The following is a 22,901-nucleotide window of genomic DNA, read 5'->3' as shown; positions in this document are numbered from 1 at the left end:
TGACTTAGTTCACTGATTGCCAGTTCTTTCTTTCCAAATGTCACAGGCAACAACTTTAAAAATATTTTCTTTATTTCCTAGATAAGAAATATGAAACTTGTGAGTCAAACAATGTACCTACCGGTAGACAGGCAATAGAGAACGTAGAAGGAAAATAATTAACCTATTCCTGAATTTTTATGTCCATCCTTGATCACAAGAAATTCCTCATTGGCCTTTTTCTCAATTTGTTCTAACACATCTCCAGGTTGGTGTTTTCCTAAATCACTACTGAATTCCTGTTGTAATAATTCCCTGTACCATCCTGCCCCTTCCTCATATTGTGGCACTAGCACAGTGAAAGTCTGTATGGTATCACTATCATTACACCTGTATACCTTAATTTAGAGAAGAATTTAATACTGTAAGTTTTTACTTTCAGTTCTCAGACCAAGTCTTGGAGTCTTATCTTAATTAATCAAAGAACCCTTTAAAATGTTTCCTATGGAAGAACAGAGTATTCACTTATCTTTTGAGAATAATTTTGTTTTTGTTAATCTGTATGGGAAAGGGAGCTTTTTATTTATGCATTTGTTTGTTTCTAGAATTTTTTTCAATGTTATAATAAAACGTTATTAAGTCATGTGATATAAACTTCTAGGGAACAAAAGAGAACCTCATTTTCAGGTCTTTAAAAGCTTCACTTCAATGTGTCATTTTGGGAACTAATGAGGTATGTTTCACTACAACGAGTAAAGGGCTAAATGTATAAAATGCCCAAACCTTTACAGTTCAAGGGGGCAGAACACCAGATGTATTTGTGTGTTATAGGTAAAGCACTTAATTAATTAACCAATTACTTAACCAATTAATTAATTAATTAATGTAGCCTGGAGAGGTATGAGTAATGTGATCCTAGGGAGTCAGATTAAATTTGCTTCAAATTTGTTTTTAATTAAGCAATTATTAAGGAAGCATTTTAAGCGGTAGCATAAAGATGTAGAGTGACATGAAATGACTTAACATTGAGAAAGTCTAATGTTTACTGAAGTATGATTGCTTAGGTGTGTTAATCAGCAAACATGGTGACCAGTAAGGGTGTACCTGCAGCATCGAGGGGAACCAGGGTAAAGCCAAGGAGGTGACAGTAGAGAAGTGAAGAACTGGTTAGAAATATAATTATTTATAAGTTTCTCAAAAGTTATTGATTATGGTCTCTAGACCCCATTTATTTTGCCTTGTCTCTAAAATATCAAACTATATAGATATTTCCCTAGAGTTTCAAATTAATTATACAGCAAACAAAACTCAATCCAAAGCATGCCCCACTTCCCCCCCCCCCATCCTGCTACCAAAATTTTTTTGGACTTCCTGACTTCAAATTTGAAATAATGTATTTTTTCCTAATATTCTCATGGTCTTATATTTTTTGATTTAGGTTTAAAAGTCAAAATTTTGGGAGTACCTGGCTGGCTTAGTCAGTTAAGCAGCTGCCTTTGGCTCCTGTCATGATCCCAGGGTCTTGAGATCAAGCCCAGCACTGGGGTCCCTGCTCAGCGGGAAGCCTGCTTCTCCCTCTCCCTCTCCTCTCCCCACCACCTGTTCTCTCTCTCTTTCAAATAAATAAATAAAATCCAAAAAAAATCTAAATTTTGTCTAATTCATATAATACTTTTTGATACTGAATATCTACTTGACTAAAGATTATTTATCATTGCATTTATCCTTAATATCTATCTTTCAGTCCCTTCAGAAACATTCTAAGCAAAATAGCAGTTTCAAATATATTACATGAAATTCAATTAAGTTGTTGAGAAATCCAATTATTCATTTTTACTTTGGACACTTTAATGACTCGTGGCATAAGTAGTGATATATCAAGCTGTTTCTATTTTATATCTACAAATTGTATGTATTATTACATACCTCAAACAAAATAAAATATACTTCCAAAAACACAGCAGATTCCTGAGGGCCTCTCTGTAATATACATATTAATGTTAAGTGGTCTATGCCTGTCACAAAGTTCTCTTTGGAGACAATTAATTTGAAATCATTTTGCTGGTGAAATTTTCCCCAGGAAATATCCTGATTATGTATTGATATTCTCAATGATTTTTTTGTCAATTTTTTTGTCAATAATGAAAATGAGAGGAGAGACAACATTAATACTAGTATTCTTCAGAGGGAAATAGAGAACTTTGTATTAATGACACACAAAAATGGCATGACTTTATTTTTTTCACAGAATTAAAATATTATGCTAATATACCAAAAAAAAAGTTTCATTCCCATTTCTAACATTTGGACATAGAAGAGTGCCTTAAAGAATGAGATATGCTAAATATTGAAACCAGTGACAAACTCATTCTTAGGTCGCTAATTCATTTATTTGTATGACCACTATATACTAGGTAATTTCACTTATTCTAATGATGTTGTTGTTGAGGAAACCCAAATTTTCTGAAACAAGGGTATATAAAACTAAAAAAAATAACAAATATAATTTTATTCCCAATGCAATCAATATGAAGAACTGCCAGCTTATTTGTTATTTTTTAAAAGATTTTATTCATTTATTTGAGTGAGAGAGAAAGCATGAACAGGGAAAAGAGGGAAAAGTGGGCTCCCTGCTTGCAGGAAGCCCAGCTCAGGGTCCAGGACCCTGGGATCATGACCTGAGCTGAAGTCAGATGCTTAACCATCTGAGCCACCCAAGTGTCCCTTGTTATTTTAAAAATGAGATTAAGTATGGAATATTGCTCAGCTATAAAAAAACAATTAAATCTCACCATTTGCAATAACATGGATGGAACTAGAGTTTATTATGCTAAGCAAAATAAGTCAGTCAAAGACAAAATACCACATGATTTCTCTCATATGTGGAATTTAAGAAACAAAAAAATGAACATAGAGGAAGGGAAAAAAAATAAAATAAAATAAAAACAGAGAGGGAAGCAAAACATAAGAGATGCTGAACTATAGGAAACAAAATGGGGTTGCTGGAGGGGAGGTGGGTGAGGGGATGGGGTAACTGGGTGATGGGCATTAAAGAGGGCACTTGATTTAATGAGCCCTGAGTGTTATATGCAACTGATGAATTGTTAATTCTATCCCTGAAACTAATAATACACCATATGTTAACTAAATTGAATTTAAGTAAAAAAAAACTTTTAAAAAGAAATCAAAAATTAAAAAAATAAAGAGACTAAGTGTCTCATTATTTATATGAAATTGAAAAATCTTAACATTCTAGCTAAAGCATATTGGTCCTTCTATATGTTTTCATGCCAATTGTTGATGCATAATAGAGAAGACCCAGGTTGATTTTTTAAAAAGGATATTTTGAAGAAAAGCGACTTAATAAGAGGAAAATTAAGTGTATGTAAGAGTAGTGGAGGTATATAAGGAAAATGCACAGTAGAGCTGAAAATAAAAAGGAAAATTTTAAAACGTAAGATTAAACACAGGCCTAAAATGACTAGAGTTTGGAATATTAATGAAAATGAGAGGAGAGACAACATAAGTCATAGATCTAGTGGAAATATCTGGGTGAGCACAGGTATTTGAGAGGATGCCCAACTATACTGTTCCAGCCTTTCTCTAGACTTTGTGAAAGAGAGAGAGAAACCAAGAAACAGACTCTTAAATATAGAGAACAAACTGATGGTTACCAGGGGGATGGACGTGGGGGAGGATGGATTAAATAGGTGATGGGGATTAAGGAGTGCACTTATTAAAAATCATCATCATCAATCATCATTTTAAAAATTTAAAAAAAAAGAAGAGTGCACTTATTGTGATGAGCATTGGGTGTTCTTTGGAAGTGTTGAAATGATATATTGTACACTTGAAACTAATATTACACTGTATGTTAACTAACTAGAATTTAAATAAAAATTTATGAAAACAAATAGAAAATTTCCATTCACGCATCCCAGCACATGCCATATTTCCAAATATTAGAGGGTTTCACACATTGTGCAATTTAAGTAAATCAATCTTCAATGACTTCTTGTTTTGTTTTCACATTTATGGCACTGAATTGAATAATTGTATTAGTTGGTGTATTTTATGAACTATTTGGGACATACATAAAGAAATTGGGTTCCGTTTTGGCTCAAATCAATTCCCCTGGTAATTTTTAAACTGAAAATTTACACTAGGTGGTATCTAAGAATTTTTTTCAAGCCTAAATTTTCATTAGTCTGTTTTAAAGCAGATATTGAGGTCATTTCTTATGTGATTGTTTCTGTGAGGTCATTTTGAGGTGCATATATAACAACCAGAAGATATTTGTGTTTATTATAAAGACTTCAATAAATATTCTTAATAAATTAAACATCTCATTAAGGAGAAGTAGTCTATTTCTATTCTCCCTTACCATTATTTTTTTTATTATGTTCAGTTAGCCACTGTATAGTACATCCTTAGTTTTTGATGTACTGTTCAATTATTCATTATGTTATGTGTAACACCCCTCATTAGAATGAAGGAGAAAGAGCCTAGATGTGTGAGGGAATTATAACATTCCCATGATGTTATGAAAAACACACAATATGGTAAATTTATAAAAAACATATATAATATAACATTATAATATAATATAAATTTTAATAATCAGGCCAAGGAATGTTTATACTTGCATATCTTACATAGTGTTACCTTTTCATACACATTAACTCATGTTTTACTACCAGTGGTACTTAAGGTCAAGGGGAGGGTAATATTTTCAAAAAAGAAGAGGTTGTTTAGTAGTTATACTCACAGTTATTGATCAAGTCAGAGATTCACCAAATAATCTGGAATATGATAATTACTCTGTACTCTGCACTCTGGAATATGATAATCACTCTCTGACTCTGAGCTATGTCACAGTGTTTCTTCTGTCTTTTAGAAAAAAGTTCAGCAGAAGCTGCTCAGATGATCCAAAGAACCCACATTTCTAGAGATGGATCTATCTCATGGTATCACGGACCTTAAATCATTATCCTCCACAGAGAATTGAATCCCCTGACTTTAATTACAGAAGGTCATGCCCTTTTTCAGACCTCTCTTAGGAAAAAAAAAAAAACCCACATGGACCTCCTCATTCTAGTTAATTTTGGCAATGCTTGTCATTCTTTACTTCTGTTGTCATACATAATGGTTGCTTACTTTTCTGTAGGAAGTAAATGATGTTAATATTGATGAAGCTAAACTTTTACAAATTTTCAAAATAAAGTTAAAATTAAAACAGGGAATATTTATTGCAAAGGAAACAATCCTTCAACCTGCCTTTTCAAATGACTAAACACTTTTACCTCATTTACGGTATGTCTTCTCAAATACTTAGGCTGAAATAAAATGAAAATAAACTCAGAGAAAGCTTAATATATGTGAGAACATGATTAACCATTCAAACAGATCCAAAGACTTTATGAAAGTGCCTTGAGCCCACCTGTTTAACACTTGTCCCTTGCATTATGAACTTAATTTACTGCACTAACCTCTTAACCCTCATAACCATTGTATCTTCAGACCATGCTTCTTTCCACCCTAAATGTTGCCATTTGCCTAAAGCAATGACCCATTTAAAATGCATTGATGAGCATCAACTCCTCACTTATATTACTCACTGTCCCTTCATAAATTTCAAGAAGAAAAATAAACTTAATTGCCAGAGCCATGTGACCTGACCAATTCTCTGTTATGCAAATTTCTCTCTGAAACATCTGCTTTATCTCAAACCTCCACAACCTTTCAAAGTTTGTCTCCTCTCTGTCTGCTTTGCTCCTTTTACAGTCAAATTGCCTAAGTTATGATTGTCCTTCAAGACCCCTTCAACAGGAGCCTGTCCTGATGACCAAAGCTGTGTGGAGTGTTGTGTTTATGTATCTCTATAGTGCATATAGAAATGTTTACTATAGCATATATCAAATTTTATTTGATGCTTTTCTTCCCTGTTACATTTGAATCAGTAATTGTCCTTTACTGTGGACTCCTTGCAGTATAAAACATGTTGGTTCTTTATAAAGCTCACTTACCTATATAAACATTATTAAAATTTAATCATTAAATTCTCATCAAAAGAGATTAAAAGGGAAGCTCTAGTAGTTGAAAAACAAGCAATTATGTTATAATTCAAGAAAGAATTTTAAATATAAAGTTCTTTTCATATATAAAGCCATTGCATATTTAGGAAAATAATTGAGGGGAAACACAACATAAGTTTATTTAGGGGCACCTGGGCAGCTCAGTCATTAAGCCTCTGCTTTTGGCTCAGGTCATGTTCCCAGGGTCCTGGGATCGAGCTCTGCATTGGGCTCCCTGCTCTGCAGGAAGCCTGTTTCTCCCTCTCCCACTCCCCCTGCTTGTGTTCCCTCTCTCACTGTCTCTCTCTGTCAAATAAATAAATAAAATCTTTAAAAATTTTTATTTATTTATTTGAGAGAAACAGAGAGAGACAGAGTGTAGGAGCAGAGGGGAAGGGCAGAGGGAGAGGGACAAGCAGACTCCCTGCTGAGCAAGAAGCCCCACCTTGGTCTCCATCCTATGATCCTGGGATCATGATCTGAGCCAAAGGCAGCCACTTAACTGACTAAGCCACCCAGGTGCCCCACAATATTAGATTTTAACTAGGTGGTTGCTGAAAATATATTTTGGGGCAGGTTTTCTGTTAATTTATTAATATATGCATAGTTACTCTCTAAAATTAGAGTGTAACTCTTTAGTTACACTAAAACAACCCCAGAGTTTATACATTAATATCTTTATTAAGATATTACCAGAAATTTCTCACCAGGAAACAAAATTAAGATAACAAGTAATTTGCTAAATCTTAAATAGTTTGCTGCAAGTATATCTAGAATTTAAATAAAACTTGTCTACTAATTCTGTGTGTGTGTGTGTGTGTGTGTGTGTGTGTAGGCACACATGCATGTATTTTTCACACATCTTAAGAAATTTAAAAAAATTATACCAGTTTTCCATTAGTGGGTTACTATGATTACATTCCAAAAATAAAGAAAAAAGTTCAGTGTTATAATTGTCTTAAATATGTTTACAACAATATTCCAAAAGTTTATACTAAAAGTTGATTACCTTCTTCTTGAAGGATTGATAGTCACCATCAGGACTCTTTCCCCTTTCACCAACTCTGCTTCCACACTGACTACAGACAAATACAAATCTAATGTCTTTTGGGGGGAAATTTTTGTTCTATTGTGTTGAGTATGTATTTATTTATTTATTATTTTCCATAGTTATTCTCCTCCTTCTTTACCTCTCTTCCCTAGCTGGGAGGCCCTAAGGAGTATGTTCCCCTGCTTTCAGGTGAAGTTTTGGTCAGTGGTAGAATGGACAGGAAATCAAATTGCAAGAACAATGTATTTCTCTGTCCAGCCACTGTGGCTACTGAGAACTGCCAAATCTCTACTAAAGGAAATGAGTTGAAACTAAATAAATAGATAGATTAATTAATTAATTAATAAAGGAAATTAGTTCTGTCAAAGGCTCTATTTTATTTTTATTTTTTCAAAGGCTCTATTGACATGGCTTCTATTTGCAGGTCATGTACCCCTTCCCTCTTCATGGTATATGTCACACAATAAGTCTATTTGTCTCTCCATTATATATCTGTAATTTATATCTATATCAAAATTCATCTATCCATCTATCTATCTATCATCTATTACTTACCATCTATCATCATCATCATTATCATCATTATCATCTCCATATCTATAATGTTCTAATTTTCATGGTTTGATGTATTTTATCAATAAATTTGACTTGTTAAAGAAAATGTTTAATGTTTGTATCATTCTTTGGCCTAAAATAAGACAATCTCTGTGAATGTTCCAAGAATTTAAAATAATAATTTTTTTAAAGATTTTATTTATTCATGAGAGACAGAGAGAGAGTGGCAGAGGGAGAAGCAGGCTCCCACGGAGCAGGGAGCCTGATGCGGGACTCGATCCCACGACCCTGGGATCATGACCTGAGGCAAAGGCAGACTCTTAACCATCTGAGCCACCCAGGCACCTGAATTTAAAATAATTATTAAGAAAAATAAAATAAAATAATGATTAGTTTAAAATAATAGTTTATATTTTTCTTGCATATACCCTACATAACTACTATTTTCTTCAATTTGTTTTTATTTTATTTTATTTATTTATTTGAGAAAAAGAGAGAACATGAACAGGGGGGAGGGGCCGAAGGAGAGGGAGTAGCAGACTCCCCACTGAGCTGGGAGCCTGACATGGAGCTGGACCCAGGACCCCAGGATCATGACCTGAGCTGAAGGCAGATGCTTAATCTACAAAGCCACCCAGGTGCCCCTATCTTCTTCAATTTATTTTTAAATCATATCACATATTTTAAATTATTTCATCTGTTTTTACATGAAGACATGTTAAAGTTTATGTTAACAGTAGGTTATTTGCCATGTGTCCTTGTATTTTTAACAACTTTTTATGTTTAAAATTAAAATGTTAATTCTGACAAGCTTATGATTGTAGCTTTTTTGAAATTAATTTTAATGATGAAATACTGATCATTACTCATTTTATTGCCTTTCACACTGGATTTCATTTCATATATTAAAATTATAACATGAATTTACATCTTGCAAAGTGATATCAATATTATAATGCATTAGGTTATGTGTTTGTTTCTCCTGCTTAACTTCTATTTAACTTATTTCATTCTGTGTAAAAAACTCACCAAAATGTAGTTGCTAAGGACAACAACCACAGTATTGCTCATAATTTGGGGGGGTCAGGTAAATGGAACAGATTCAGCTGGGTCAGATTCATCTATCCTTCATATGGTGTTGGTTAGGACAATAGAATAGCTGGAAGATCTGAGATGAATTTACTCGAATGTCTCATGCCTCTGATGGGATCGCTTTTATAAGTAGTAACAAATGGGAAATGACCAGAATTCACTTTCTGTGACCAGAAGAGTATCTGAATTCTTAATGTGCTGATTCACGTCTCAAAGAATAAATATGGAACATGCCAGGCTTCCTAAGGGCTAGACATAACCAGCAAAGCTTTAATTCTGCCACATTCTATTGGTCAAAGCAAGACAAAAGATTCGGAATGAAGGGGAAATCAATTCCAGCACATGATGAAGAAGCAGGATGTATATATGGGGATGGGAAGAATTGTTGGCAGCTTTCTTTGCAGACACCCTGATATAGGACCCATTGGGGCCTTTCTTCTGCTCTGAAAAAAAGAAAAGAAAAGAAAAGAAAATCTGTGTTTTTTATGTGTCACTTTTTTCATTTATTGTTTATTCTTCTGTGCTTGTTTTTGTTTTAGAATTTCTTCTTTTTCTTTTGCACTCTCTACTGCTGAAACCCATTTTAGAAATATATTTATAACTTTTAATAAATATTTTTATTTTATTTGTGTTTTAAACCACTTATGATTAGGTTAGATTTGGAAAATACGGTTCCCTATGTGGCTCTATATTTGTCCCTATTCTGCTACTCACCCTATCTATGAACTTTTTAAAGTAATTTCAACACTTTTTAAAGTGTTGAACTTATTGAAAGTGAACAACACTTTCAATACTTTTTAAAGTAATTTAATTTGTGTGATGGCTAGTTGAATTATCTTCAGGGTTTTGAGGGATTTTGCTTCTATGTGAGAAATTCAGTTATACTCACATTCCAATGTGAATTCTTCTTTCTCCATTCTGAGTCCTTATATATGGACATATTTTCTCAAACATGTAATGTCAGCTTCTCTCCTTCAGAGAATCTTCATAACTGCTAGTCAACCAATGGGACCTCCATATAGTTTTTGAGCAGATTTGTGGATTGATTGACTTTTCATACATACTTGCTCTTGTTTCTAGTGTTTGGGCATGGAAAAAGAGATCCTGAAGTGTTTGTTTATTCTGTCCTCTTAATTGACTTACCTTGGATGAGCTTCAGTCTATTTACAGAAAAACCCCAAATGAACCCCATTCATTAACATTCACAATTCTTTATGTCCTTTGAGGGTTAACTGCATTTGATTCTCTTCTAGCCCATGTTCAAATTGCCAGGGAACACTTTTTGGCATATAGCTTCCCAATTTTTGGCATATAGCTTCCTTTGACTGATTTTTCTCTTCCCTCTGATCTAATAGTTGAGCAATTTGGGTCAAAGTTCTTTCCTTTTCCCTTTCCCTTAAACTACTAATACAAATATGTGTTATCTCAATAATTATTTGTGAGAACTTAGGGATTCTTAACATGTAGGTAATAACACAATTCCTCCTTTCTTCTTCCTTGTTCATTCCTTCTATGTTCTACATCTCAAAAGTTTACAATCTTGTTCATTTATTTTATTATAGTTTTCTTAATTCTTGCCAACATGCATCTCTGTCTTCTCCTTCAGTTAGAATCTTTTCCATTAATTCTTTCTATGTTATTCAGGGCCTGTTCTATGCCTGGAACTCTGGGCACTGTGAAGAAAGTTGCTAAATTATATATTATTTCACCATGGCACCTCCCCCAGAAAAGTATTTTCAAAGAAAAATGAGTAAGCAAAAGCAGACTGGTGTTCAAAAGAAGTGTTAATGTGTAAACTGCTGGAACACTGAAGCAATTCTTGAATGGAATGGAAAGAAGCAACACTAGCCTGCAGATGATTGGCCTGGAAATAGAGGGGCTTCCAGTCAAATGAGGTGTGATTTCAAGGGTGGTCCTAATGAAGTATAAAGATAAATGTTTTCCTGAAAGTGTTGACTACATTATTAGGACAGAGTTATCAGGAAAGTGCTCAATATGTGACGCATTTGTTAATAAAAATTATATATGCATACATATATATAATATGAGAGAGAGAATGTTCACTATTTTATATATATATTAATATATATGGTATGTTCACTATTATTTAGTAATGATGTTTTTGATATCAAGAAGAGATAGATATAGATTTGTAGCAGAGAAGCAAATGAATAAAACATTATATAAATGAAAAATGACTTGAGAATAAAAAGGCTCTTAAAATTAATTCTTACTATAATTACAAGTTTGTACAAATTATTTTAATTGATAATAGTTCTTATAGGATATGAACCTCAGCAGAGGGTGATATTGCTTACTGCTGTGTTCTTGAAACTTACAATGTGAGGGGTTTTACAAATAACACTCTGCAAAATTTAGGTATGTAAAGTTTATTTTCTGATATTGTATATATAGCTGCCTTTTGGAATTGTTCAGAATATTGACATTCTTTCCATTTACTGACATTTTCCATGAAAATGATGACAGGACATCAGGGTAATATGAATTGTGGATCCTGGAGTGGGGATTTTAATACCACATAATTTAGAAAAGCTGTGATTTTTTTCAGTTTTATGAGCATAGAAATACATAATGTGCCAGTTAGAACAAAGGTCAATGTTTACCAAACACTTTAAACTTTTGCTCCTATCAGAATAACTGTTTACATTGTTTGGAGGAAGATGTAGAATTCCAAGATACTCACATGTGTAGCATATGAGAACTTTGACCAATTATTTCTGAAATAGATTTAGTGAGGGACTATGTCAATTATCAATTGATTCCCTTTCAGTTCTGATTAAGATGTTCCTTTATTTTTTTTAAGATTTTATTTATTTATTTGACAGAGAGGGAGAGATCACAATTAGGCAGAACAGCAGGCAGAGGGAAAGGGAGAAGCAGGCTCCCTGCTGAGCTGAGACCCCCCGCCCCCCGACACAGTACTCCATCCCAGGACCCTGGGATCATGACCTGCGCCAAAGGCAGACACTTAACTGACTGAGCCACCCAGGTGCCCCAAACGTGTTCCTTTAAATGTTTCTTTAAAGTAAGCATCATGCTTTTGTTATTAATTTTTATTTTTATCACTGGGCACTAGCACTGCATCACAAGAGAAAGAGGCTTTCTGTAGTTTCTGGTGCAGTCCAGGGGAAATGGTAGAAGCATATGAGAATATGCTATAGATTTTGCCTTGACCCCAGACCCAGAAAACACAACCTCAGTGACCTTAAAATGTTAGCCTGGTATTAATACTTCTGCAGCCCTCTTAACAAGGAAAGGAGAGCCCTGTATTACCTGGATGTGGATTCCTATCCACACCATCTATGAAAACTCTTGTGGAATGCAAGAAGCTGCCTATGGTCCAGAGGGTCAGACCAAGCATATTTCAAAGGGAAGTGTTCAAATTCTTTTCTAAGAGAAAATAGCTTATATAACAGAAAGGATTGCAAGACCTGAAATGTATGTATATAAGTGTATACCCTTTAATATAAATATAATAAAATATATTTATAATAAAGTGTATATACCAGGTGTGTGTGTGTGTGTGTGCGTGTGTGTATAAAACAAAAGAGGAACATGCTTGTCATGGATTCTCAAAGTGATGAACAAAAATGGGGAATATAACACTGAATGAAACTAAATTAATTGATATGGGTACATTACTGTTGTAATTCAAGTATCCTCTGATATGTCCTGAGGCCATTAACAGAGTGACTATGCATTAGAGAAAAGGAAGCCCCCATGCTTTTTTGAGGATTCTAAACAGTGGTTCTGAATTATTCTGATTTCTGGTGATTCCAAATGTTATACAGCTGGTCAAAACAGGGATTTATGGTGGTCAAGTGACTGATAAGTTGTATTTCAAGTCTTACTCATGGTGGGACCATGAGTTATCTACCTATTGTTATATTCCAAGTTTCTAAGTGTATAATTGGAATAGATGTACTTAAAAACTGGTAAATTAAATATTTGACCCATAGGATGAAAGCATTATGGTCAGAAGGACAAAATGGATGGCCTTGGTATTTCCTTTTTTTTTTCTTTTGGCCAAGATAGTAAAATAAAACAATACTGCATCTGTGAAGGAGTTGTAGAGATTAATACAGCCATCAAAATCATGGGGGAAAAAGTAAGGAAATAATAACTATCAATCCTCATGTAATTCATGAGTTTGGCTTTTGCATAAGTCAGATGGATCTTGGAAAAGGACTGTGGACTATCATAAACTTAACCAGGAGAGAATCCAATTATCACTGCTGTTTCAGATATATTATCATTCCTGAAGCCAGCTTCTGAGCTGAAGCACAGCTCTTGCCATTTAGTATGGAGCTATTAACTTGTGGGTTTTTTTCCCTGTAATAATTTGTAAGTGCCATAAGAAGCAGTTTGCTTTTACCTATAAGGGCCAACAATATGCTTTCATAATATTGCTTCAGAGCTATATCAGTTCTCCTGATCTTTGCCAAAATATAGTCTACAGAAATTTTATTGTATTGGTAGTCCATGTATCATCACACTGGCCCACTACATTGAGAACCTTATGCTGAACCTTATGCTCTCCTTTTTAGCAGAAAGTAGCAAGGACTTTAAATTATTTAGTAAGGCATATTGAAATAAAATTATGGAAGTAACCTGACAAAGATTATAGGACTTACCAACTCAGTCAAGTTTATCATGGTCAAAAATATATTGAGCCAGCCTATCCTAGGCATTGAACAAGCTGTTTTATCTATCATGATCTACTTCAAAGAAAGATGAACAGTGCTTGAATTTGATTTTATTTTTTTGGGGGGGAGGCAGTGCTTGAATTTTAGAGTTAACATAGGCTACATGTTTAATGTACTACTTTGATTTATCTACAGAGTCACCTGAAGTCTGTTTTTTTTATTTTATTATGTTATATTAGTCACCATACAATACAACATTAGTTTTTGATGTGGTGATCCACGATCCATTGTTTTTGTATAACACCCAGTGCTCCAAGCAGTACTACATGCCCTCCTTCATTCCCATCACTGGGCTAACCAGTCCCCCCTCCCCCCTCCCCTCTAAAACCCTGTTTGTTTCTCAGAGTCCACAGTCTCTCATGGTTCATCTCCCCCTCCAATTTCCTCCCTTCATTTTTCCCTTCCTTCACCTAATGTCCTCCATGCTATTCCTTATGTTCGACAAATAAGGGAAACCATATGATAATTGACTTTCTCTGCTTAACTTATTTCACTTAGCATAATCTATTCCAGTTCCATCCATGTTTGTGCAAAAGTTGGGTATTCATCCTTTCTGATGGCTGAGTAATATTCCATTGTATATCTTCTTTATCCATTCGTCTGTTGAAGGGCATCTTGGCTATTGTGGACATTGCTGCTATGAACACTGGGGTGCATATGGCCCTTCTTTTCACTACATCTGTGTCTTTGGGGTAAATACCCAGTAGTGCAATTGCTGGGTCATAGGGTAGCTCAATTTTTAAATTATTGAGGAACCTCCACACTGTTTTCCAAAGTGGCTATACCAATGCATTCCCAACAACAGTGTAAGAGGGTTCCCCTTTCTCCACAACCTCTCCAACATTTGCTGTTTCTTGCCTTGCCCATTTTTGTCATTCTAACGGGTGGAAGGTGGTATCTCAATGTGGTTTTAATTTGAATTTCCCAGATGGCTAATGATGATGAACATTTTTTCATGTGTCTTTTAGCCATTTGTATGTCTTCTTCAGAGAAGTGTCTTTCATATCTTCTGCCCACTTTTTGACTTGATTATTTGTGTTTTGGGTGTTGAGTTTGAGAAGTTCTTTATAGATCTTGGACACCAGCCCTTTGTCTGTAGTGCCATTTGCAGAAATCTTCTCCCATTCTGTGTGTTGCCTTTTTATTTTGTTGACTGTTTTCTTTGCTGTGCAGAAGCTTTTTATCTTGATGAAGTCCCAAAAGTTCATTTTTGCTTTTTTTCATTAGCTTTTGGAGATGTATCTTGAAAGACGTTGCTGTGGGCAATGTCAAACAGGTTACTGCCTATGCTCTTCTCTAGTATTTTGATGGATCCCTGTCTCACATTGAGGTCTTTCATCCAATTTGAGTTTATCTTTGTGATTGGTGTTAGAGAATGGTCGAGTTTCATTCTGCTGCATGTGGCTGTCCAATTTTCCCAGCACCAGTTATTGAAGAGACGTTTTTTTCCATTGCATGTTTGTTCCTGTTTCGTCAAAGATTATTTGACCATAGAGTTGAGGGTCCATATCTGGGTTCTCTAATCTGTTCCATTGGTCTACATGTCTGTTTTTGTGCCAGTACCATGCTGTCTTGGTGATCACAGCTTTGTAATATAGCTTGAAATCGGGCAACGTGATGCCCCCAGGTTTATTTTTCTTTTTCAACATTTCCTTGGCGATTTGGGGTCTTTTCTGATTCCATACAAATTTTAAGATTGTTTGTTCCAGCACTTCGAAAAATGTCATTGGAATTTTGATCAGGATAGCATTGAAGATATAGATTGCTCTGGGTTGCATAGACATTTAACAATGTTTATTCTTCTGATCCATGAGCATGGAATATTTTTTGATCTTTTTATGTCTTCAATTTCTGTCATAAGTGTTCTATAGTTCCTAGAGTATAGATCCTTTACCTCTTTGGTTAGCTTCATTCCAAGGTATCTTATGGTTTTTGGTGCTATTGTGAATGGAATCGTTTCTCTAATTTCTCTTTCTACAGTTGTGTTGTTAGTGTATAAGAAAGTAACTGATTTCTGTGCATTGATTTTGTATCTTCCCACATTACTGAATTGCTGTATGAGTTCTAGTAATTTGGGGGTGGAGTCTTTTGGGTTTTCCAGATAAAGTTTCATGTCGTGCAAAAAGAGAGAGTTTGACTTCTTCTTTGCCAACTTGAATAACTTTTGTTTCTTTTTGTTGACTGATTGCTGTTGCTAGGACTTCTAGTACTGTGTTGAACAATAGTGGCGAGAGTGGGCATCCTTGTCGTGTTCCTGATCTTAAAGGAAAGGCTCTCAGCTTTTCCCTGTTGAGAATGATATTCACTGTGGGTTTTTCATAGATGCATTTTATGAACTTGAGGAATGCTCCCTCTACCCTATACTCTGAAGAGTTTTAATCAGGAAAGGATGTTGTATTTTGTCAAATGCTTTTTCTGCATCAATTGAGAGAACCATATGGTTCTTCTCCCTCCTCTTATTAATGGGTTCTATCACATTGATTGATTTGTGAATGTTAAACCACCCTTGCATCCTGGGGATATATCCCACTTGGTCATGGTGGATATCCTTTTAATGTATTGTTGGATCCTATTAGCTAGGATTTTGTTGAGGATTTTGAAATCCATGAAACAGTCAACAAAACTAAAAGGCAGCCCACCAAATGGGAAAAGATATTTGTAAATGACATAACAGATAAAGGGTTAGTATCCAAGATCTATAAAGAATTTCTCAAATTCAACACCCAAGAAAAAACAAATAATCCTTTCAAAAAACTGGGCAGAAGACATGAGTAGACACTTCTCCAAAGAAGACATCAAAATGGCAACAGACACGTGAAAAAATGTTCAACATCACTAGCCATCAGGAAAATACAAATCAAAATCACAATAAGATACCTCACACCAGTTAGAATGGCAAAAATTAACAAAACAGGAAACAACAAATATTGGAGAGGATGTGGAGGAAGGGGAACCTTCTTACACTTTTGTTAGGAATGCAAGCTGGTACAGTCATTTTGGAAAAAAGTATGGAGGTTCCTTAAGAAGTTAAAAATAGGGGTACCCTATGACCCACCAATTGCACTACTAGGTATTTACACCAAAGATACAGATGTGGTGAAAGAAGGGGCGCATGCACACCAGTGTTCATAGCAACAATGTCCACAATAACCAAACCTTGGAAGGAGCTGAGATGCCCTTCAACAGATGAATGGATAAAGAAGATGTTGTCCATAGATACAATGGAATATTACTCAGCCATCAGAAAGGATGAATACCCAACTTTCCCATCAACATGGATGGGACTGGAGGAGATTATGCTAAGTGAAATAAGTCAAGCAGAAAAAAGTCAATTATCATATGGTTTCACTTATTTGTGGAACATAAGGAATAGCATGGAGGACATTAGGAGAAGGAAGGGAAAAATGAAAGGGGGGAATTGGAGGGAGAGATGAACCACTGGAGAATATGGACTCTGAGAAACAAACTGAAGGTGTTAAAGGGGAGGGTGGCAAGTGGATGGGTTAGCCTGGTAATGGGTATTAAGGAGGGTATGCACTACATGGAGCCCTGGGTGTTATACGAAAACAATGAAGCATGGATCACCACATCAAAAACTAATGATGGGGGGGTGGAGCAAGATGGCAGAGGAGTAGGAGACCTAGATTTCGTCTGGTCTCAGGAATTCAGCTGAATAGGGATCAAACCATTCTGAACACCTACGAACTCAACAGGAGATCAAAGAGGAGAGTAGCAACAACTATCTGAACAGAGAAGCGACCACTTACTGGAAGGTAGGACGTGCGGAGAAGGGAATCTGAGGCGATATTCGGGAGGATAGACGGCGGGGGAGGGGCCTCTGCCAGCCGCTTCTGGCAAGTGCTAGAGCTGCGGAGCACAAAATCGGACCTTTTAGAAGTCGGCTCCGCTGAGGGACGTTGCTCCAGTGGCTAAGCGGGGGTGGAACCCTCGCGGGACAGTGGGGTCTCAGGACCCTTGGGGTCACAGAAAGACCAAGGGAGCCTGAGTGCGCCAGAGCACCCAGGTATCGGAGCGGGGAAGCCGGCTGCAGAGACGGAGCTGAGGGGCGGGCTCTCAGCTTGGGGTGGCCATAAACTGTGATCTGCGGCCCAGTCGGGCCACTGCTCCTGCAGCAGGGACCCAACAAGTGGCAAATCCGGGCAGACTCCGCTTCCTTCCCGGGGAGGAGTGGCGCGGGAACGCACTGCAGGGATCTGCTGGGTTTGGAGACTCCACACGGGGTTGGGTGCCAGAGATACAAACGCTCGGTCACAGGCCAGGTGAGCACGGAGTGCGGCCAGAGACCAGGGACAAGGGAGTGACTGCTTTTCTCTGGGGGCGCACTGAGGAGCGGGGCCCCGAGTTCTCAGCTCCACCATTTTTGCCCTGGTCCTCCAAGGCTGTACTGAGAGCTTGCAGGGAACAAAAGCTCCTGAGATCAAACCCGAGCAGCTTGCTTAGCCCGGACCAACAAGGGCGGGGCAATTCAGCCTCCAGCAAAGACATTTGGAAACCACAGCAACAGGCCCCTCCCCCGGAAGATCAGCAAGAACAGCCAGCAAGCCAAGACCAAGTTTACCGATCAAGGAGAACGGGAGAACTCCAGCGCCAGGGGAATACTGCACATAGAATTCATGGCTTTTTTTTTTACCATGATTCATTAGTTCATCAAAGTTAATTTTTGTTAACTGTTTTTTTTTTCTTTTTCCCTTTTTCAACCAACATCTTATCAATCTCTTTTAAAAAAAAAAAACATTTTTTATTTTTCATTTTTAGAGTCATATTTTATCCCTTCATAGTAGTTACCCTTATTTTTGGCATATATATATAAGTTGTTCTCCCTTTAAAATTTTGAGATAGTTTCTTCTAACAGATAAAAATATACCCTAAATCACTAGTGTATGGTTCTGTTCTAGTCTCCTGCCTGATCACATTCTCTCCCTTTTTTCTTTTTTTTTTTTAAATCTTCTTTCTTTTTTCAAACAATTTCTTCTCTTATCAAGTCCTTTTATAAAATCTTTTATAATTTTCATCTTTACACTCATCTCCTATCCCTTCATTGTATCAACCCTTATTTTGTACATATATGTCTTTCTTCCTTTAAAATTTTAGGAGGCACTTTTTTCTAACAGACCAAAATACACCCAAAATCTAGTGTGTGGCACTGATCTATGCACTAGCCTGATCATATTTGATCACATTCTGCTTTTTTTGTATTGTTCTGTTTTTGTTTTTATCTTTTTTCTTTTTTTTTTCTCTTTCTTTTTTCTTTCTTTCCCTTTCTTTTCCCCTGGTTTCAGGTCTTTTCTGATTTGTATACAGTATATTTGCTGGGGACGTTGTAAACCTGTTAGCATTTTGTTCTCTCATTCATCTATTCTCCTCTCGACAAAATGACAAGACGAAAAAAATCACCTCAGCAAAAAGAACAAGAGGTAGTACCGTCAGCCAGGGACCTACTCAATACGGACATTAGTATGATGTCGGACCTAGAGTTCAGAATCATGACTTTAAAGATCCTAGCTGGGCTTGAAAAAAGCGTGGAAGTTATTAGAGAAACCCTTTCTGGAGAAATAAAAGAACTAAAATATAACCAAGTCGAAATCAAAAAGGCTATTGATGAGGTGCAATCAAAAATGGGGGCACTAACTGCTAGGATAAATGAGGCAGAAGAGAGAATCAGTGATATAGAAGACCAAATGATGGAAAATAAAGAGGCTGAGAAAAAGAGGGAGAAACAACTACAGGATCACGAGGGCAAAATTCGAGAGATAAGTGATTTGATAAGATGAAACAACATTAGAATAATTGGGATCCCAGAAGAAGAAGAAAGAGAGAGGGGCAGAAGGTATATTGGAGCAAATAATAGCAGAGAACTTCCCTAATGTGAGGAAGGAAACAGGCATCAAAATCCAGGAACCACAGAGAACCCCTCTCAAAATCAATAAAAATAGGTCAACACCCCGACATCTAATAGTAAAACTTACGAGTCTCAGAGACAAAGAGAAAATCCTGAAAGCAGCTCGGGAGAAGAGATATGTAACCTACAATGGTAAAAATATTAGATTGGCAACAGACCTATCCACAGAGACCTGGCAGGCCAGAAAGGACTGGCAAGATATCTTCAGAGCACTAAACGAGAAAAATATGCAGCCAAGAATCCTATATCCAGCTAGGCTGTCATTGAAAATAGAAGGAGAGATAAAAACCTTCCAGGACAAACAAAAACTAAAGGAATTTGCAAACACGAAACCAGCCCTCCAAGAAATATTGAAAGGGGTCCTCTAAGCAAAGAGAGAGCCTAAAAGCAGCAAAGATCAGAAAGGAACACAGGCAACATACAGTAACAGTCACCTTACAGGGAATACAATGACACTAAATTCATACCTTTCAATAGTTACCCTGAATGTAAACGGGCTCAATGCCCCAATCAAAAGACACAGGCTATCAGATTGGATTAAAAAACAAGACCCATCCATATGCTGTCTGCAAGAGACTCATTTTAGACCCAAAGACACCCCCAGATTGAAAGTGAGGGCGTGGAAAACCATTTACCATGCTAATGGACACCAAAAGAAAGCTGGGGTGGCAATCCTTATATCAGACAAACTAGATTTTAAAACAAAGACTGTAATAAGAGATGAGGAAGGACACGATATCCTACTTAAAGGGTCTATCCAACAAGAAGATCTAACAATTGTAAATATCTATGCCCCGAACATGGGAGCAGCCCATTATATAAGGCAATTAATAACAAAAGCAAAGAAACACATTGACAACAATAGAATAATAGTGGGGGACTTTAACACCCCCCTGACTGAAATGGACAGATCATCTAAGCAAAAGATCAACAAGGAAATAAAGACTTTAAATGACATACTGCACCAAATGGACTTCACAGACATATTCAGAACATTCCATCCCAAAGCAACGGAATACACATTCTTCTCTAGTGCCCATGGAACATTCTCCAGAATTGATCACATCCTAGGTCACAAATCAGGTCTCAACCGGTACCAAAAGATTGGGATCATTCCCTGCATATTTTCAGACCACAATGCTTTGAAACTAGAACTCAATCACAAGAGGAAAGTCGGAAAGAACTCAAATACATGGAGGATAAAGAGCATCCTACTAAAGAATGAATGGGTCAACCAGGAAATTAAAGAAGAATTAAAAAATTTCATGGAAACCAATGAAAACGAAAACACAACTGTCCAAAATCTTTGGGATACAGCAAAGGCAGTCCTGAGAGGAAAGTATATAGCAATACAAGCCTTTCTCAAGAAACAAGAAAGATCTCAAATACACAATCTAACCCTACACCTAAAGGAGCTGGAGAAAGAACAGCAAAGAAACCCTAAACCCAGCAGGAGAAGAGAAATCATAAAGATCAGAGTCGAAATCAATGAAATAGAAACCAAAAGAACAGTAGAACAGATCAACGAAACTAGGAGCTGGTTCTTTAAAAGAATTAACAAGATTGATAAACCGCTGGCCAGACTGATCAAAAAGAAAAGAGAAATGACCCAAATCAACGAAATCATGAATGAAAGAGGAGAGATCACAACCAACACCAAAGAAATACAAACAATTATAAGAACATATTATGAGCAACTCTATGCCAGCAAATTAGATAACCTGGAAGAAATCGGTGCATTCCTAGAGATGTATCAACTACCAAAACTGAACCAGGAAGAAATAGAAAACCTGAACAGACCTATAACCACTAAGGAAATTGAAGCAGTCATCAAAAATCTCCCAAGAAACAAAAGCCCAGGGCCAGATGGCTTCCCAGGGCAATTCTATCAGACATTTAAAGAAGAATTAATACCTATTCTCCTGAAACTGTTCCAAAAAATAGAAATGGAAGGAAAACTTCCAAATTCATTTTATGAGGCCACCATTACCTTGATCCCAAAACCAGACAAAGACCCCATCAAAAAGGCGAATTACAGACCAATATCCTTGATGAACATGAATGGAAAAATTCTCACCAAAATACTAGCCAATAGGTTCCAACAGTACATTAACAGCATTATTCACCACGACCAAGTGGGATTTATCCCTGGGCTGCAAGGCTGGTTCAACATCCACAAATCAATGTGATACAATACATTAACAAAAGAAAGAACAAGAATCATATGATCCTCTCAATAGATGCAGAAAAAGCATTTGACAAAGTACAGCATCGTTTCTTGATCAAAACTCTTCAGAGTATAGGGATAGAGGGTACATACCTCAATATCATAAAAACATCTACGAAAAACCTACAGCGAATATCATTCTCAATGGGGAAAAGCTGAGAGCTTTTCCCCTAAGGTCAGGAACGCGGCAGGGATGTCCACTCTCACCACTGCTATTCAACATAGTATTAGAAGTCCTAGCCACAGCAATCAGACAACAAAAAGAAATCAAAGGCATCCAAATCGGCAAAGAGGAAGTCCAACTCTCACTCTTTGCACAAGATATGATACTTTTATGTGGAAAACCCAAAAGACTCCACCCCAAAACTGCTAGAACTCATACAGGAATTCAGTCAAGTAGCAGGCTATAAAATCAATGCACAGAAATCAGTGGCATTCCTATACACCAACAACAAGACAGAAGAGAGACAAATCAAGGAGTCGATCCCATTCACAATTGCACCCAAAACCATAAGATACCTAGGAATAAATTTAACCAAAGAGGCAAAGTATCTGTACTCAGAAAAGTATAAAATACTCAGGAAAGAAATTGAAGAAGACACAAAGAAATGGAAAAACGTTCCATGCTCATGGATTGGAAGAACCAACATTGTGAAGATGTCAATGCTACCTAGAGCAATCTACACATTCAATGCCATCCCCATCAAAATACCACCCACTTTTTTCAAAGAAATGGAACAAATAATCCTAAAATTTGTATGGAACCAGAAGAGAGCCCGAATAGCCAGAGGAATATTGAAAAAGAAAAGCAAAGCAGGCGGCATCACCATTCCGGACTTCCAGCTCTATTACAAAGCTGTCATCATCAAGACAGTATGGTACTGGCACAAAAACAGACACATAGATCAATGGAACAGAATCGAGAGCCCAGAAATGGACCTTCAACTCTATGGTCAACTTATCTTTGACAAAGCAGGAAAGAATGTCCAGTGGAAAAAAGACAGTCTCTTCAACAAATGGTGTTGGGAAAATTGGAAAGCCACATGCAGAAGAATGAAACTGGACCATTTCCTTACACCACACACAAAAATAGACTCCAAATGGTTGAAAGATCTAAACGTGACACAGGAGTCCATCCAAATCCTAAAGGAGAACACAGGTAGCAACCTCTTCGACCTCAGCCGCAGCAACTTCTTCCTAGAAACATCACCAAAGGCACGGGAAGCCAGGGCAAAAATGAACTATTGGGATTTCATCAAGATAAAAAGCTTTTGCA

Source organism: Zalophus californianus, chromosome 5 (genome assembly GCF_009762305.2).
Source record: "Zalophus californianus isolate mZalCal1 chromosome 5, mZalCal1.pri.v2, whole genome shotgun sequence".
NCBI classification, from domain to species: Eukaryota; Metazoa; Chordata; class Mammalia; order Carnivora; family Otariidae; genus Zalophus; species Zalophus californianus.
The sequence above is the reverse complement of the archived record's forward strand: the minus strand, read 5'-3'. Positions refer to the sequence as shown.